Here is a 20,847-nt window from a genome sequence, read left to right as displayed (position 1 = left end):
TGCAAATGAGCGTATATCGCTTTAACTGCTACTACAGCGATACGCGTAGACGCTCGAATGAAAATATCGGGCATTTACTAGTTCGAAATATCCCCGATCTTAAGAGACTCTTCTACGGTTTTGACAGTAATTACGGGGTATTATCGGATACGTTTTTTAACGAAAGCACCTATCGCGTCCTTTTCAAGGTAAAGAACTTGGATGTAGGATTTACTTCTTGAATGTCAGTATCGTCAATGGCAACTCACATTGAAGAGAGCTAAATATCGATCGTCTTCGGCAAGCATTTACATTTTAAACTTGATATTGGAAATCTTTTATTTTGATTTGAATAGATTTTGTATCCCGTACATACCCGGCACACGTGCCCGGGAACGAAACAGAGGTTTGGGATTTGAACATGCAAGCACCGTACTGTTAGCGCAACGCTCGAACCACCTGTGCTCACGAGGCCAGCTAAAACGATCTGCTCCCAGCAGTCACTGCAAGCAGTCACATTAACCCAAGGACTTGTCCTTTTAACCCTTTCAGTGCTGACTAATGAACACCCTAAAGAGCGGGAGATAATTTGTAAATTTTTGAAAAATTCCACCAGCCCAGTGCATCAAATAACAGGCATCCACTATAATGCGTCTACAACGCGGTGCGATGTATCGTCATCCGTAACTTATGTGTGTTTGACAGGTGCTGCCATCTTTCATAAGAGATAAAAACGTTTATGACTTACATCAATATACCGCGGTGCGGTGTACTGGCAAAGTCCATTACCAGTTTATACACTGCACTGAGGTGTAGACTCACTGAAAGGGTTAAACATATTGCCCCGTATGCATCTGAAAGTCATCTCACTGAGAAGAGCTCAGTATTTCGGTGTCATAAGACTCCACTTTATACGACTAGATAGGCAGCTAGATAACGCATAAATTTGAAATTAGCAACAAACGAAGAATAAAAATTGACCTGAAGAGAGTAAAAAAAAAGCACTGAAGCGATTCTGAGCTATAGAATATATAGACGATGAAAATTATAGTTAATTACACTCTGACATTTCTCTCATCAATATACGCACGAGCTACACGGATAAATAGGTAATTCGACTGAATAGTTTTCATTGAAAACTTTATCTCAATGCAAAAAAGCGAATGGACAAAGTATAGAACCTTATTAACATACACTCATCAAACAAACGCGGAGTAGGTCTACACACCGGATAGAATTCCTGATCTATTTTCCCGTAAAAAAAAAAAGAATTGCATGACGACGTCAAGCATAATACGCTCAACCAGGGCCCGGGAAAATTTTTTCTAAACCGATCAAACAGTCACCCGAGTTCTGGGTTATACTGTACGTTCGAATATCGTTATTCGACGCCAAACCGCTTCGTGCCATTGTCACCGACATTCAACGTTCCATTGAAGCGAAATCGTAGTAAATTCCGTAGTACTTTCAATCGTAAAAAAAAAAAAACAAATAATAAAAACATCGACCGTGCGTTTTTCGATACTTCAGTCGTGCGGAACGACGGGGACTCGTGTGTGTGTGTGTGTGTGTGTGTGTATGTATTTTTAAACGTTTCAGAAAGCTTTACAAATTGCAGTATTCAACGCGGCTTTGAAAATTCCATTAGTGATTCATAGACTAAACGGCCGTACAAAAAACGTTCAGGCAGGCAAGTGGCTACAAATAAACGACATTCCAATTAGTGAAAAGAACCGTCTCCGAACGTAAGCATAAAGCAAGAATTCGTTTCGACGGGGATTAGACGGGCGAAATGAACAAACGAGAGACAGATTTTTTCGACGTATTTGTAATAGCTCCGACGACGAGTCAACACCGAAAAACGTCAACAACGGCGAGAAAAAATATCTACGTTGCCAACAACAGAAACGATACAATATGCGACTAATAATGGATTATTTCTGGTCGGATTTTATGAACCTCGGCAAGACTTATTCTATAGCCGCGACCACACGGCCCGGGCCAAATTGGCACGGATCAGGCCCGAGGCAAATTTGGCCCGTGCCTAATTAGAAGAGTGCCCCGGCAAATTTGGCGCGGAACAACTGTTTACACGGGTGCTAAATGAGCCCGGGCTTTATTTGACCCGGGTCAAAAATGCTCGAGTAATTGCGGCTTATAGGAATTTTCAATGTTGTGATATGAATTCTTGTTTTTACCCGAATTATGCACATTATATCTAGAAAAGAGGTTTGAGTCGACATCTGTATAATAGAGTCATCAGTGAATTTCATCAGTAAATTAACTTGGATAGTGCACGCCAAGGGACACGATGCAAATTTTCTAGTCGGCAAATTGACTCGCACGAATCTAGCATTCGAGATGTCATCGCCCAATTCTTAATTGACGATTGCCAAATTTGGCAGCATTGTGTCCCACCACTGAATAAGTTTAGCTTGAGTTCCCTTCCTGGGGCTGCAGTAGGTCAAAAGTTGGGTAAAGATAACCGGCGGTGTTTTAATTGTTACTATAGCCGCGATAACACAGAGACGATTTGCCCTGGACCAGGCCTAAATCAAATTTGACCCGTGCCAAATTAGAGAGCTTTAAACCACTCACTCGATACTAAACAATGCCTAGACGAAGCAAAGTGAGTCACTTCCAGAACCAGTAGCATTTCACACGCAATAATTTGACACAGTTAAATCGGCTCTAACCTGGTCCTACAGTTTGGTCTACAGTTTGGTTAACTCTTAACACCCTTTGAGCAACTGGCCCCGGAACTTTATTAGGTCTAATCCAAGCTTATGCATATCTAACCATTCAAACAAAAATCTATCTGGCAGCCAATAGAATATTTCTTCTCACCAGTTCGAAAAGTGGCCGCTCACTTTCCTCCCTCCTCAATCATCGTATTTATCCTATCATCTTCGAATCCTATCCATCATATTTATCCGAACATCGCTATTAATCCATCGTTGCTAGAGTCCGATCATTTCTAGCTATAGCCCCCAGACCCTCCTTTATACACTATCTACTACAGCTGGTTCACCCGTATTCAACAACTGCTGCATCGACGTTTGTTGCGGTTTCGCGAAGAAATGTGGAAACGGATGGAACAGATTTGCCTGCTGCTGCGGTGGCCAGGTTGTTTCTTCGCATTCCGACAGTTAGTTATAGATACATTAGTTATAGCTACCGCTACTGCTGGTATTGAACTATTTGAGACATGGTTGAACTCACCCGTTCGTTCATAGTTTGGCGCAGGTATCAAAATAATGCTATCCGAATTACATACAAGCCGCTCTGGTGTACAGATCATCGTTCGAATCTGGTGAAAATCCTTGCGAAAATATCAAGATAGAAATCAGATGGCAAATAACCAAAGATAACAGCGCCAAATAGTGAACCTTTTAAGTTCCTTGAAATGGCTTTGTAATATAGATTTCTATTAGCTTTTTAGGGTAATGATCTTTCACTGATCGTTGATAAAAACTTTGCTCGCGAGGCCACCGCAGTTTAACTAGTTTCAACGTCCATGATTAGATGAAGTTTAATATGATTAAAATAAACGGAATGAACTGAATTATATATTTCATTACACATTTTCAAGGGCACTATGATATAGCTACTCAAAAATCTGTTCATCTACATAACTTGTTTCATCATCTTTTAATTGTGGGCCGAATTCGACTCCGGCCCGATCAGTGGCAATTATGCCAGGGTCGCATCAGCTCCGTATGATCGCGGCTATTATCTCGTAAAATCATCGTCCAATTCATATGGAACTTGGAACTTGGGCAGCTGGACAGAGGTAGGGCCATGTGACACGGTTGGTTGGGACTGGTAGCAAGTAGGTGCGTGGTGTGCAATGAGTCTTTGTCAGTCGCAAAGTTTAGTTGTGACTGGTAGAAAAGGTCACGTCGCATTGCAGAAAGCAGGCAGTCTCAACGGCCTGTAGGTCGACGGGTTGTTGAGACGCGATCGTCCGACGGTGATTGCAGAGAACTTACAAGCAAGGCCAACCTAACCCGTGGCTTTGATAAAACCACAACGAGCACCACTAAAATCGAACTACCGCGAACATAACAATTCACGTAGGCCTACCGATGATTTTGCAGAAAAACTGCGTTCACAATACTTTCATACGTAAATAGGATAGATGATAAAAGATTTAAATATCGGGTATGATGATGATGATGGATGCGCCGGATATGTAGAAATAAGTGTTAAAAGTACTCACAGGTGTGAATAATTTCATTATAACACATGTATTAGTTATAGTCAATAATAGTATGAAGTGTGTAATGTTCTATTCAGAGTGAAGGCCTACTACGACTAAAACCTACACGCATATATCGACTATCTCTGTTTTTCCCGCATCTGTAACAATACGCATATCAATACTGTTCATATCAAGTATCTTCACGAATACCAATATTATGGAAATTCTAGGGCAAGGTTCAACTCGCCTACAACGCTATTGAAGTTTTGAAGGGGCAAAATGGGCCGTGTATAAAAAGCTTACCGAAAGCATTGGTCCAATCCAGAAAAAGCCATATTTGAAAATTCCTTGCTATATTGTCGTCCTGGGTTAGAGTAAAAAGGCAATTAAACGGAAAATATCAATCATATTTGACAGAATCATAAGTAACATGGAAATTCTAGGGCAACGTTCAAGTAGCCTTTAATGCCATTGAAGTTTCGAAGGGGCAAATTGGGCCGAATATAAAAAGCTTTGCGAAAGCATACAATCGGTGCCAATCCAGAAAAAGCCATATTTGAAAATTCCTACATATATACTTATCACTATATTGTCGTCCCTGGGATAGAGCAAAAAGTCAATGAAACCGAAAATATCAATCATATTTGATAGAATCCGACATAACATATATATATACATATATAACCATGTGTAGCGTTAAATGAAACTATATTACCTGTTATTTCAGATCCAGATGTTTCAGCGATTTTCCGCTGTATACACAGATAGATATATATATATATATATACCGACCGACTACACTAGGTTGGTTGCATGACGTATATATATATATATATATATATACATATATATATATATATATATATATATATATATATATATATATATATATATATATATATATATATATATATATATATATATATATATATATATATATTCATATATTCCTAGAAAAATATTATTCTACGATGAAGCAAAAAATATCTAAATGAAGATCTCTATCTATCTACATTCTATAAACTTATACATATATAGATGATTTTCTATTCAGGGTAAGCTACGTCATTATACGGTTAAATAACGTCATTTAATATTAAATAGATATCATCGGGTGCAATATGAATAGGAATAGGAAATAAGCTACCTAAACATTTTTTTTTTAGAGAATGTGGAATCTATTTGTAAACAATCATAGAATCGCAAAACGGCCTCAGTTATCATTTTACTTCCCATATATATCATGTGGCAGCGTACTGAAAACATTCCAACGCCAATTATTCAATAGTAAACTTATCAAAAGCAACAATGGGACATCTAAAAATTGCCTCCTCTGATGAACTCCACTGCGCAGAATTTAGGTATGAAACGTGCTAGGTCTGTAATAAGGATCGCTTTTCTGCAAACCTGACAAAGTATGACACCCTCGCCAACTTCGGTTTTCGTAGTTAGTCGACAAGTGGTCGAACTTATAAATAACCGAACACGCTATAGGTCAGCCGTAATGTACTTCACAGTGTCGGCCATCTTGAAAATGGATTGGAACTACTGGTCGAGTAAATGGAAGCTACTTGTGCGTGACTGGCAACAGACTACCATTCTCTATCACCAGTAGAACACAACATTGCACAATATAACGTGATAAAACTACGCAATGAATCGCGAGAGACGAATGAAATATAAGCCGCGATCACACGAGCATTTTTGGCCCGTGCCAAATTTGGCCCGTAACAACTGTTCACACGGGTGCCGAATGGGCCAGAGTCTGTTTGGCCCGCGCCAAATTTGGCCCAACCAAAAACGTCGGACCAGGCCCGAGCCAAATTTTAGCACCAGACTAATGATTGCATTTGAATTGCAACTGGCACCGGAAATGATCCACTTCGCTTTGTTTGATCATAGTTTATATCGAGTGAATGGTTTGCGTGTGAACGCGCTCTCTAATTTGGCCCGAGCCTAATCAGTGCCAATTTGGCCCAGGCCAAATCGTGTCCGTGTGATCGCGGCTTATATCAATCAGCTTGATGACTCGTATATTATAATTGAATTCATGCAGAGTACAATTTAGAACGGACCTGGAACCAGTTTTTGTCCACACACATAGAATAAGTCGGTTCCAAAATTTTGCAGTTTCGTTTTAATGTTTGATTCATCACTATGACTGACCATAAGCCTAGTTCACAACGGTGCTGAATGGATCCACGCCATTTTGACGCAGCCCAAATTAGGCCTGACCACGGCCAACATAAGCCCATACCACAGCATTTAGTAATGAGCAAACGATAAACATGTGAATGTGCTCTTTAAAGCCCAATGCACACGACGCAGGGAACTAGGGTAACATGGATTCAAACATGTTTGATCTCGAAATATTGCTACCAAAACCACGTTTTTCCCTTTAACGACGTAGGGAAACAATCGAGCTTGTTTCTGTCTCCAGTTTCCGAGTTATGCTGCGAAAATCAGCGATGGGCTTTATAAAGCACGGGCCAATTTGACCCGGGTCAAATCGTCTCCGCGTAATCGCGGCTATATAAAACTAAAATACTGTTTACTGTACCTTTTCCTTGTACCGCAAAACATAAGTAAACATCCACGGTTTGAGTAACAACGAGTGGGAACCACTTCGGAATATACTCCAAAAACTAATCACTACATAACATCCCAGAGTTCGGCTATTATCTACTTCGCAGTTATGTACATGGTTGACAAGTACGCTTGACAACTCGAATATAGAGACAAATTGAAAATCGGGATGAACTGAGCTGGAAGTCTCTGATGAGTCAACCGAGAGAAGGCTATAGTCGAAACGCTTTGCAATATAGACAGAAGTATTCAGTTAGCAACAGAGAACGTACGAGAGGGACGCGCGCCGCTATCCGGTAGTGTACAATGACGCCGCTATTTTGCGAGATTCACTCATAACTCGAGAAAGATATTCTTCTTTAAATACTGTTTGTTAGTATTGTCCGCCCGTGAATCATAGCTCACAGGTCAGGGCCTGCCTTCGAGGCAGGGTCTCCGGCGGTGGTTGTTGTTATAAAACCTGTTTACAAACAACCCGCATATAGGGAAAATACAGTCTAACATAGACTGGATTACCTCATAAAAATGAGGCCATAAAGCTGTTTGGGGGGGAATGATTTGAATAATTAAACCAAATCATTGTCTTATTGACAGCCTCTGTCAGTCAAAGTACCAGTACTTTCCATATCAATCATGTATTTTATTTCACTTCCTCCATAGGGTTTTTTTAAATCTTAAAATAGGGAATGACCCTGTTATCTATCTATAGGGTGTTTTAAAGGGGCGGTCAACCCTTTCACCTCTACATACACCGTATAAACCTACCCTTTTGAAATATCTGCTACCCTTCTTCATATTAGATCGATGATGCTTAAAAAGATCGTTGCTTCGCGAAGCAGCGAGTTCGTATGAAAAATAGCGGATTGCACCGAAATTGAGCTAATTTTCTACCATTTTCGGGAGACCGAAAGCGTTGCTACTTTACCAGCCACAACATTTTTACTAAAGAATGAAACAGAGAGAAAGAGAACGCCGATAATGAACGCCTTATGAAAACGGCAAACGCTGACATTTTCTACGCCTTTCCTTGTCAAATTTGCCCAAATAATTTCATTACCAATCACGGCCAATATGCACAGCGGAAGCTATAACAACTAGCGCGAACTTATTGAATTATGTATCTTCAAACAAATTCAGTTATATATATATATATATATATATATATATATATATATATATATATATATATATACTGCTTTATATTAAGTATGTACATGTACTGTAGGATTTGGCTAAAATATATTTTACGATATAGAAGATACCAATGCATGCATGCACGAAGAATTGAAGAATTCATTGTAGAATCTACCATCATCTCCCTCAGCTGGTTATAGTTTAAACGAATCATTAATAATTCATGACTAAACAGTACGCAACACACCCGGTGGAAGGTCGGTCAGTCGTTAGATCGGTCAATAATATTGATACGTATACCCGATTGATACAATTTGTGATAACGAATTTTGAAATTGTAACGCCGCCACCGTGTACACTTGAAATTGAATGCACAACTGAGAACTTTTCAATCGTTCTACGTTGTATTCTATATGTAAAACGCGATGGTGGGTCAAAAAAAAAAAATTATACATGTCAAGAACTCTATTCATAGAAAGAAAAAACCGATGGTACGCGCCCTACTACCATCATCATCATCATGGAAAACTATATTTCATTCACAAAAGTGAGTAGGCTTCCCAAAGACGTTGATGATGCTAAATGTTTCCGGGCCGTAGTAGAAACCTACCATTACAACTGACGATGTAACGCGCAAAAATCACTCTTCCTCTCTCTCTCTCTCCCCTCTCTCTCTCGCCAGATACAGGCCCCGATACTCGCTGTAGTAATTACCTCGTGAATGCCGTTAAGATAATGTGTATTAGCTTAATGGCTTTTTATGTAGAATGACTAGGTAAATAGACGTGTATATATATCAGAGCACACTTTTTTTCATTTGTCACGTTTTCTTGCGCGTAAAAAGCAAACTGGTAGTAGACCATGCCCATTTTGGAATCAATCATTTTCACTTGCCAAAATTCTGCCAAAACATTTTATTACAAAAAAATCCCTTCAGTCACAATTTTTCCACAAAAAATTCTTTGTTATATCCATCAAAATTGTTCTGGTATTTTGCGCATGTACCAATGATAATTCTTATGATTTATTACTATCGAATTTTGCTTCAGGGGCTATCTTGGATTTCTTCAAAGGGGTGCAGAAAAAAATCGCAACTAAAAAATACTACTTATTTTAGTGAATTTTCAGGACAGCTGATCTCATCTACGTAATGCCAACTTTGAAACTATGAACGTTTTCAAAAAAAACGGATTAAAAATTTGAGGCCAGAAAAAAGGGTCCTCAGAACATTTTAAGGAGGTGCGCACTCTCTACACTCCCCTTAGGCTGTGCCCCTGTATTTATATCAGGACAACACATCACTTTCTACGCATACAGAGAAATGATGAAGAGGGCTTTTCACAGTACAGGATTAACAGTGGTGTACAAAGAATAATTGATATACACAGTTCTGACCCAGCGTATATTTCACTGGGTAGCTTGTCACTTCATCAATTATGCGGAGTCAGTAACTCGAATTATATATGCAAGACATCATGGTTTCACCAACACCAGCCGGCGGCCGGCCGAGTCAACCAGACTTATACTAGTGACCACCTGGCTTGAATGATCTATCTAAAGCGTCTAGAGATAAACTGCAATCTCACGAACACTATTGGCCCAGGCCAAATTAGACTTAGAACAACTGTTCAACATAGGTGCCAAATGGGCCCGTGCCTGTTTGATCCGATATCCGATCAGAGTTCTTGGCCGAGGACCCGGTCTCCGTGGCCACATGTTAGCCTATGCGGGAGTTTTCTGGGGGCTTATGCTATCCCAGGCACTGACAAAATAACATTTATAGAAAATGCTTTACTGAATTCATGGGCTGAATGAACTGAAGATTTCGAAGTTCTGGAATAAAAATCTTCAGTGGTTTCCACGGGTTTTCCGCAAGTAACATTCAGTAGTAGTACAAATATTTGTCATATAACAAAGATAATTTTTTTCGCCTTGCTTCATGCTACAATGCATTTGACTTAATTGAGTACAGCATGAAGAGACTTGTTGCGTTGCGACAAAAATATCGAACATGTTACATATCATCGAGAAAATGGACACAAATATGCTGGAAGATTTTATCCACAAACTAGGCTAATTCTACGCAAGCATTTGCGGCATAGGCATATACAAAGCATGGACTTCTAGTTTATACGTACATGTACATGCAGGGGCCGATCCAAGGGGAGTGCACAACCCTTAAAAGTTCCAAGTTGCCCAAAAATTTTACAGCAAAATGAAATATATTAAACTGGTACATAAACAAGTTTAAATTCATAAGCTTATCTCCGTATTTCCAAATATGAGTTCATTTTTCCGATTAGCTTTCATTCTGGGTGCCCTACTAATAATGCGCCCTATTTTGGGAGCGCACCCCTCCCCGAATCAGACTCTAGATCTACCCCTACCACGCTTGTAGTTACAGCGTTATGTAGGATGGGCTTTGCAACGACACAGTGGAAATACTAGACTTATTGCGATACCCGGAGAAGGTTTCGCGGAACATCTTCCAAACCGATACTATCGGTATCTGTTTCCAGCTCTTAACCGGTTCAACTATTGAACGTTGCTGATCTCTCTCTCTTACTCCTCAGGGCTATGGTTATCTAGAAGTGGCGCGGATAATAATAGACGATTTCTAACTCACTCGCTTTAAATAACGAAAGGAAGGATCACTTCCACACCGTAGAGATAGGTATTCGACCGATCTACATAGTCATAGAGGCGAGAAGAATCCTCGCGAAGCGTGTTTAAATATGTAACTTTTAGACGGATTCTGTTCAGCGTTCAGTGGCTGCCTGATCACCTGAAAGCCTTCGGCTCTATGCTGAACGGTGGCGAGCGAGAACCATGATCTGCAATACTACCGTCGGAATAGTTGAATATTCAGACGAAGAAGAATAATACGACTGAAGGGAAATGCCATAGCCGCAACGGTTCCGAGAATCGGTGGAGACCAGAATCCACTCTACATATGCGCTTTCGCAAAATCTCTCTATCAGTGCAAAAAGTGTAAGCCTCGAGGTTTCTACGAATTGATAACAAATCCCCAAATATGGCGTGCGATGGTGTTCGATGATTTTTAGACACAAGGAACATTTTGGCAGAAACTCGCATATTCCCGGCTTGTAACTCGCTACAGGACTCCAGTTCCACCGTCTGACCTCTGACTGACTGTTTAAATTGATTAATTTCCAATAATCTAACCCAAGTCAAATCTTTACCAAGGACTACGGAACTGGGGTCCTTAGGGGTGGATCGAAAAATTTGAAAGAGGGAAGGTGCAGTTACAATAATATGTTTGAAAAATAACTTGGGATCTTTGAAAAATTGATGCTTTTAGATGGCATTTCCTACATTTATAATCTATCATATTATTTGCATTACATTATTACATTTATACACTATCTTCAAAGAATTAATCCACGTATTCTTCTTTATATTTTCCCAATTATTTTTAACACTCAGGGGCCAGTTGCTCAAAAGTTGGTTAAAGATAACCAGTGTAGATACAATCGAGATACTTTTAATTGTCACTATGTCAACTATCCACTGGTTAACTCTAACCAACCTTTGAGCAACTGGCCCCACATCAAGGGGTAACACGACCTGCGTGCCAACCTCAAAAAATCTATCCCCAATCCAGATCCATTGACATGAATTAAATTCGATTCCAGTTCCAAAACTAGCTTATTTTCAACACGTCCAAATTAAATCTTCGCCAACTAGAGCTATGGAAGTGCTACAGCCTATCCAGGACCCGTACAGGACTCCAGGGTCTACGCCGCCAACGCGCACGGATGTGACTAACAGTAATAACTATCGGTGATGTGTAAAGCAATTATCATCATTATTATGGCCAGACATTCCAATGCACATACACACAGTTAAAAACGTCAAGTGTACGAAACACTTCAAAAGCGTGGTCATATTTCAATCACCGTAAATGAACAAAATTATCAACAATTCGACTCACCTTTCATGTCTATATCCGATGTTACGCCGGCGTTCCGAGGAATCCCAAGTTATCGTAATCCGGAATAATTCACTACATACACACACACATATACACGCACAAATAGATCGACGCAGAACAAGCGTGTCTGGTATAAATCCGAGCGAGACTATACTACGCGAGAGTGAGCGAGTGAGAGCGCGGCTGCCGGCCACGCTGACTGAAACGCGGCTCTGTAGTTATACCAGAGCCAGAGCGCCGTTGAAATATATCACTCAACGGATGATCGTCAATTTCTAATTAGGTTTCGAGGGGGGTTCGTTGCAGCGACTGACTCATTCGTCCCCGCTGCGCTCCGCGTATCCCACGTCTACGGGGACGGACGGACAATAAATGGGAACGCCACACCGGCTAGGCTACGATTTATGGCCGGTGGATGACGAACGGGGAGATGAAAAAATCGTAAATATTTAATCACCGAAGGTTGTATTCACCAGCTGCGTCGAAGCAAGTCTTCGGGCGGCGTTCGCTACGAGTCAAGCGGACGACAATTAAACGACAATAATCGCGACAATAAACGGCAATAAATACAATCCTTCGCAAAAATAATCGCTTCACCTTCTGTTTACCTCCGCATTCACCTAGAAATAGAGAGAAAATAACAGGTAAATTTTTCACAGCCTCCATTTTTACGGCGCGCATATATTACCCCCCTTCCTGCTATCAGGGTGCTCGCTCGAATCATTAGGCTTACGGTTTGCGCCGATTATAGTCGCTTTGAAGTTGACGCCGCCACCGAGGCATTCAGCTCCGCGCGCGAACAATAATCCACTTAAAAAACCTCCCCCGTTTTTCGCGGCGTGATATGAAACGCGAGTTGACTTATTTTTTTATTCGTTATGCCTTCGAGGCATAACCTTTCAGTCCCCGGCTAACCGCTCCGGTATCATCCAGGTGAAAACAATCGCGCGACAGCCACCAACGATAAAATCAAGTTTTTATCGCGAGTCATCGAATCAATGTCGGCAATTCGCCAGCAGGCCCTCACGGAAATGGTTAAAAATTTACTTTTTTGACACTGTGAAAATACTATTGTTTGCATTGACACCTAAGATGCGTTATTTAAGCAGTTCTGTATGAGTCAATGTGCACTACTTATCAAAATTGACTTTTCGATTACAATTTTGAATTTTGGCATTTATTTTGTAATGGAATATATCTCGTAAATCATATTTTGTTTATTTCATTTTTGAATGAATTCTAGTCATCATTTTTTCGATACATGTGGTTAGACTGGCTACCGGTCAATTCAATTATCGATACATTCAAATCCAAAATAACTTTACTCATCCTTAATATTATACAATTCATATTATACTATTTATTATCGGCAATATTAGGCTGTATCTGTACTACTTTTCAAGGCGTCAATAACTTTCAAGTTATACCTTCCTCAGTTATGAGGTCATCTTCAAGGCCATGTTGCTGTAAAACAGAGTTTTTAGTGCCTAGTTCTGCTGCTAGGTGGCGCACTGTGCCCATATTTTGCGCTGCACAACTAAAAGATCCCCGTACTAACATAGCAACCAAGTTTCATCAAGATCGACCAACTATTAACAAAGCTAAGTAATAGCTGAAAGACAAGACATGTAGACACCGTTCCCCCTAGTTTTTTATGGGTGATTTTTCAATTTTTCCAAATGGAAATGAACAGATACCATCATGCTACCGTCAACATCTTATAGGTAACTGTTTGATAAAGGTGATTCTCAAGAGAAATTGCTGAGGAAAGTTGCCCTTGGCAAATACAATATGTGGAACGTAAATGAATTTCCCAAATTTTTCCCTGATCAGAAGAAATTTCTCGAAATCCCAAATATTTCCGAACTGGGAATATCATTCAAAAATTCCAAAGTCTTTCCTAATTTCCCAGTTCTCTACTGCGGGAATCACGTGTAGTCAGATAGTATGAGAATAAAGGTCTTGTGGAAGCCTGATAACCAAAATTAGTTTGATCCAATGTCTGATCGTCGGATGAACGTCAATTTCTAATTAGGTTTCGAGGGGGGTTCGTTGCGGCGACTGACTCATTCGTCCCCGCTGCGCTCCGCGTATCCCACGTCTACGGGGACGGAGGGACGGACAATAAATGGGAACGCCACACCGGCTAGGCTACGATTTAATGTCTGATCCAATATCTGATCCGAGTTCTAGCAAGGTGTGATTTCATAGAAAAACCAACACGCACTTACGTGCACGCTGTGGCCTTGACTTCATATCTTCATCTTAAAGACGCGCAGTCTTATAATAGCCTCGCGTCGTCGTTTCCTAATGCGCGACTTTGTACGAAACGATCCAATAATTTGTTTCGTAAGAGAGGACGATTGGTTTCCGAGTTGTCCCGCGGGGCCTCGACGCGACGACGGGAGATTGTTCTCAACGGACGGATTTTTCGATTTTCTCGGGGTATAACGCAAACAATTTACGACATCGATTTCTCGTCAAGGCAATCAGTACTCTGCGTGTCCTCTCATAAAACAGACGTAATCGAATTAACTACAAAAACGGGCGTGTTTTCCTGGAATTATATATATCAACGCCATAGGTATAGATGAAAATGCAGTTTTGGTTCAGAATAAGTGTGACTATCTTCAGGAATACGTATTCCTGAAAATGGCTATTAGAATAGTCGAAACGTCAAATAAACTACAGGCTCTAGAAATATTTTCGGACTTCAGTCATTATCATCGTGGGATTCCCGTTATTTTATCGTCACAACACGGATTGAGTGTTTTATCAATGGTGATTGTTAGACTAGTTCAACAAAGATGTTCGTCTTCGAGGAATCAACTCACAACAAGGCAGATCAAGTGAATATATCTGAGCCCACAAAATGGCTGCCACTACTTTAAGTCATTCACAGCTTCTGCTCAGGTCACCCATATACAACATGACCGAACCAGAAGCAACTAGTATTGTGAGTGTCTCACCGATAAGTCACTAGTTACACCGACCTGAGCACATCTACCAACCGCCAGCGACCAAAATATCACCAGTCACTTAAAGTCGCGCATGTGACTGGCTCATGACTCCTTGCGACTATACGACTAAAGCCGCGATCACATGGACATGATTTGGCGCGGGCCACATTGGCACGGATCAAGCCAAATTTGGCCCGTGCCTAATTAGACAGCACGTTCACACGCAAAACATTCACTCGATACTCAACAATGCTCAAACAAAGCGAAGTGGATCATTTCCGGTGTCAGTTGCAATTCTGAAGCAATCATTATCCGATCATGACTTATGCAAATGCTCGTGTAATCGCGGCTTAAGTCATGTAATCGTTGACAATCTGAGCACGTCTACTACCGATCGCAGTCGAATCGTGACTGCTATGTCATGCGATTGTTCAAAATGGCAGTCTGGGTCAGAATCGTGTTCGAGCTGTTTTTAGATATCGACACTGGCAGCTAGGTCTGTACGGGCGACCTGAGATAAGAACCCATAGAGATTTAGCCCAACTCAGATGATCAACTGTCAACTATAGCCGAGACCACATGAGCATTTTTGGCGCGGAACAATGTTCACAGGGGTATCAAATAGGCCGGAGCCCGAGCCAAATTTTAGCACGAGACAAATAATTGCGTTTGGTACCGGAAATGACCCACTTCGCTTTGTTTGAGCGTCTAGTATCCAGTGAGTGGTTTGCATGTGAACGCGCTCTGCTCTCCAATTAGGCATGGACCAAATTTGGTACGAGTTTGATCTGTGCCTTTTTGGCCTGGGCCGAATCATCTCCATGTGATTGCGGCTTATGACGCACGAATGCAGTCTTAGTATTTCAGACATATGAATCACTAACAATATCGCCGCACGCTGGTTGTCTCAAGATTTTCTTCCGAAAAAGTCTGAAAATCTAATTGCGGAACACGTACAATAGACGCATATATAGCGAGATACAATACCGACAGAATATTCCTCTCAAGAGAAAAAAAACGTCCCTCAATTCGCGAAGAAGAATATCGGAGATCTATAAAAAGAGATCATGCCGACGGAGACTAATGAAATCTTCTGCAGCTAAATTGAAGCAATCATGAACAACTTATGGGACAATTCATTTTTGATGGTCATTAACGTCATGCTATACGGTCGTAAATCTGATCAGATTATCGATATACTGATTGACTCTTCTTTTTATTATGATTCCGTTATCATCAGATTGCTGCAACCAAAGATAATTGCTATTTGTGAATGCTCCATATGCGTCATCTCTACCAGTATAAGTTTTGCACTAACTCTCAGACGGTGGACTCTCATTATAGCCAACTTGGCATAAGTCATTATCGGATAAGTCATTACATTACTTAATCTCTATCTGTTTTTCTATTTTCAAGACCTAACTTAGATTTCCGTTTTACTGATCTTTAGCCGTCGTTTGGATAATTCATCTTGTATTTATTTTCAAAGCAAAATGGCAGAAGTTGGTTCAATCCCTTCAGTGCATCTTCACCACAGTGCGATGTATAAATTGGTGATGGACCTAGCTTCACAATGTATTGATGCATCGCGACCTAATGATGTTATTAGTAATAAATTTCTATCTCTATTGAAAGATGGCAGCACCTGTCAGAGAAATATTAGTCATTAACGATACACCGCACCGCAGTGTAGACGCACTAAAGAAAAATGCATTCATCATAGAATTATTCATCCCGCACTTTTGGGTATTAAAAGCTAGCACTGAAGGGGTTAAGCAAACCAATGAATAAATACCATAGCGACAAGGGAAATTGCATTATAAACCCGTATTTGGGTTATCTGCCGGTTAATTCTAAAATCAACTTTTTAGCAGCAGCCCCCAAGACTTTATGTCTCGAGGTATAATTAAATGACTAACATTATGGCAGTCGGATTGAACAAAGTTCAACAAGAAATCAGTCTAGAATTGAGCGAAAAATCTGGAGCAAGTAATTAGAATCATATTCCCTCAAGGAATTATCGTTATTATCAAGGAAGTGAGGAATGACCGGAAAGCATTTATTAATTTGTCAAGGAGGAACGAAATGTATTCTTATTTTCTAATTCACATTCAGGAACCTCAAGGCTAAAAGGGACCAATATCTTGCGTCAAGTCTGGTGGCACATTTTGAATAGCATACCGATTTAAATACAATTTTCCCAGCGCCACGACGGAAAAACCTATTACAGATTCACAGCACGCAAAATCCGGGGAAAGATGGCACCGAAGGTGGTTGTGCAGCGCCGTCAGTTGATAAGATTATCCAGCAACCTTATTACCGAAGCCGCCGTATAACACAGGAGCTATCGCGTTTAGCCAATCAACAACCCCGATGCGAACCTGAGTTTTTTATACGCAGACAGAAGTCACTTGCAAGTCAAACAAAACCACATGTTTTTTAGACATTTTGTAACAGAGCAGTCTGAGTTGAAAAAATGCAAGGTCACCTTTGATCTCGACTCTCTGAAGATCTTTCCCCCATGAATACCGATACAAAAATTCAAATACACATTTGGAAACCAGAACTGATAAGTTAATGACGTTCATGCAAAAATCAAGGGAGGGAGGGAGGGAGGTCAGTATGAAATGCCATTACCGCAAAAAATATAACTCAATTTTTTCACAAAAGACCTTGTGATCTTAGAGTAGTCTCCTTATCTTATACATTATGAGTTGACTGATAAGTTATGAGTTGACTATAGCCACCGAATTTGGCCCGGAACAACTGTTCAGACAGGTGACAAATGGGCACGTGCCTGTTTGGCCCGACCAAAAATGTCGGATCAGGCCCAAGCCAAATTTTAGCACGGGACAAATGATTGCAACTAGTTCTAGAAATGAATCACTTCACTTTGTTTGAGCATTGTCAAGTATCGAGTGAGTGGTTTGCGTGTGAACACGCTCTCTAAATATAGGCACAGTCCAAATTTGGCTTGGGCTTGATCCGGGTCAAATCGTCTGCGTGTGGTCGCAGCTCATAAAGGCTTACGAGTTGACTGTGAAATTATGACTTGAGAATGTGATATTACGCATTACATGTTTTGTATTGATGCTACGCGTTTCATACGGTCATGCTAGGGACGGATCAAGGTCGGAAGCGAGAATTTGCCACCAACAAAGAAATCAAAAGCCGGTATCTAGATTTGAAAATCATACCTCTCTTTTATTTCGAATCCTTACTGCTACCTAGTCCCACCGTAATTCACTGCAAGTCCATTTGGCAGAGCACGCGCCACTGTAATGCAGAAACTCTAATTGAAGCCCACACCGCGCCGGGTACTTAACATCCATCCACCGAATTGTTCGAAAAACTCATTTCCGTTTTCGACTAACGCATCGCTGAACAAACAAGTTTCCCACATTCGAACGCGACAAAAACGGCTAGAATTCGAAAAAGCGCAGCATCAAACTGAACATTTTGAAGAGCTGCGACGAGAGTGCAGTAAAACGTCTCTGTCTCTCATGTGCATGGATGATGCTAATAGCTGTTGTAACAGTGCTGTTATTGTACACCATCGAGAAAGAGAAAACAGAACGGTGAAAAGTTGTCTCGTATTGCTATTTTCACGTCGTCACACGCAGCTACTGGAGATTATAAGACTCCGGAGAGCACGAATGTGGACGTGAATGTCAACGGTGGCGCCGGCGCAGTGTATGTTGTTATAAGCGCAGTGTGATCGTCTGCCATATACAGCGGATAGATGATGATGATATATAAAATTCAAGCTTCACGTCTAAGCAAGGACTTCGAATCACCGAGAATGGCCATCTATATCATTAAGAGAAAACCACAATATCGATTTAAACAACTGTTATTATTTTTTTTCTTTTACGTTTCGGGTGGAATACTTCTGCAGAGTTAATTTGAAAAACGAAAGAAGGGTGGAAGGATTCCCGCCTGAAAAAACAGTTGCTTATGATATTCACTGAGGCAGGAAATAGTCTCAACTAATTACAACCATGACCATCTATGATAGAGGTGCATCCATCACCAGTTGAAATGTAAATGTTAGTCGTGCATTTAGAGACCATTCATTGACTAGACAGAAACAACTGAGTAACAGCTAGACAAATCTTTACGGTACTATTAGGACTACGTCATTTCTAGCCAAAGACTAAACATAAAAAACCTGGGGACAGTTGCACGGTAGACTTGACACAGGGAAACATGGAAACAGGAGACAGAAACATGTTTCCAAGCATTTCCCTCTGTTATGTGCCCTTACAAGAAACATGGTTTTGGGAAACAATGTTTCTGAGATCAAACACTTTTGATTCCATGTCAGAATTTATTCATTTTTCTATGAATCACATTGATAATGAAACGTGGTAGTCAATAAAATTATCAGAATTCCTAGAGTTTTCCAGGATTTTGCAAAATATGTCAGAATTTCACTGGTTTTTGTCTGTATTTTTCTGATTCCCCCCCCCCCCCGAGTTTTCCAGGATTGTGCGCCTTGAGCTCGAATCGAAGACCAGTCCCGAGATTCCCGACCATTTTGTGGGACTTAAATCGCCGACCAAAGCCCTGGGTTGAAAGTACACGCTAGTCGAGATGCAGCTATATTGGGGTAAGAAATGTATAAAGTCTACCGCCGGAACTGAATGTCTTATTACACATGAATGCTTGAAAAACGGCTGCTGCCGTTGCCACGACTTTCCTCGAGAGAAAATCGCTATTTCAATTACTCGTTTTCTTCAGCGGAAATGGACGCTATATCGAGTAACTGTAAGCGTGTCCTTATTACCGGAGGTTATTGATGACGTTAATATCAGCCTATATTATTATACACTGATACCGGAATGAATTTGTGTAATTTTCTAGCGGAATGTTGGGTGGGGGAATCAGCTTACTAGAACGAGAGCAAATTGTCTTAATCCACACGATCTTCCTGAGATAGATTTATCGACCTACTTTCAGTTTCACTTTTACTCTGGAATGGGAATTAGTTCATTTCCGAACCAGGCTCTTGAACCTCACAGGTAGACAGTGTTGCGCGAGAAAAATATTCCAGGTATCAAACAAAAGCATCCATACCTCGGTCACCACAGGGGCAAATCCAAGCGGAGGTTGCAGGGCGTGTGCCCCTCCCTAAAAATGCCACCTACGTGCCTCTGATAAGCTACCGCAAGGGCAAATCTAAGGGAAGGGTGCACAAGTGCACCTCCCCTTAAAATGTTTCGTTGCCCTGAAATTTTTCGTCAAAATAAAATATGTTTTATTGATATCTAAAAAAGTTTAAATTTATAAGCTTGCCCTGTTTATTTCAAAGAATGAGTTAATGTTTTCTGATGAGCTTTCTTTCGGAATGCCCTTTTACTTATAATATATGAAATGCCCAATTTCGGGGGTGCACCCCTCCCCGAATCAGACCCTAGATCCACCCCCGTCACTGATGCCGGTGTGGCGAGATATTCTAAGGCGTTATACATTCCTAGGATAACGTACGTCATTATTAGGGTTTAACGGATGAAATCTGCCCGGTCTATTCGGGCACACACACACATACATACGCTGCTGTCATGTTTGCTGGTATCACTCGGTATAAGTCATATTTTACACTACTTATAATTGCACTGGTCCTCGCTTAGTAATTATCAACAATTTCCGTTGGCACGTAAATGGCCCACGAAATTGACCAAATAGTACGGAAATTGACCAAATAGCACACATATGTAATCTGCGTACGTTGTATTTCACTGCCAGTATACGGGGAAAATTATGAGAGGCCTAATATAACTAGTTAGTTAGAGTAGCACGGATGATTAAATGATTATAACAGGATGTCATAAATGTGGGAACTGGTTGGACATATGAACTGTACAATCATTTATAGCTCGGATTAGGTTCGATATGTCAATGAGCAGATTACAACTACATTCTTTTATAACGATTTGTAGCGAATCATTTTTTCCTCTTTGAATAAATCAATGAAAGTAGCGCAGCAAACATTGGAATGATTAACTATCATTTATTCTCTTAATGTC

General features: G+C 40.6%; 1 protein-coding gene across 1 annotated transcript in view; it reads right to left on the bottom strand.

Moving 5' to 3' along the window:
* LOC141906288 (uncharacterized) overlaps nucleotides 1-12,391 on the bottom strand; it is a 46,161-nt gene extending 33,770 nt beyond the window's left edge. The window contains exon 1 of the mRNA XM_074795534.1: nucleotides 11,859-12,391. The gene's annotated coding sequence lies outside the window, so the exon portion shown is untranslated. The remainder of the gene's footprint in view (nucleotides 1-11,858) is intronic.
* Nucleotides 12,392-20,847: the final 8,456 nt, after the last annotated feature.

This window comes from Tubulanus polymorphus, chromosome 5, assembly GCF_964204645.1.
Source record: "Tubulanus polymorphus chromosome 5, tnTubPoly1.2, whole genome shotgun sequence".
Classification (NCBI taxonomy): domain Eukaryota; kingdom Metazoa; phylum Nemertea; class Palaeonemertea; order Tubulaniformes; family Tubulanidae; genus Tubulanus; species Tubulanus polymorphus.
The sequence above is the reverse complement of the archived record's forward strand: the minus strand, read 5'-3'. Positions and strand labels throughout refer to the sequence as shown.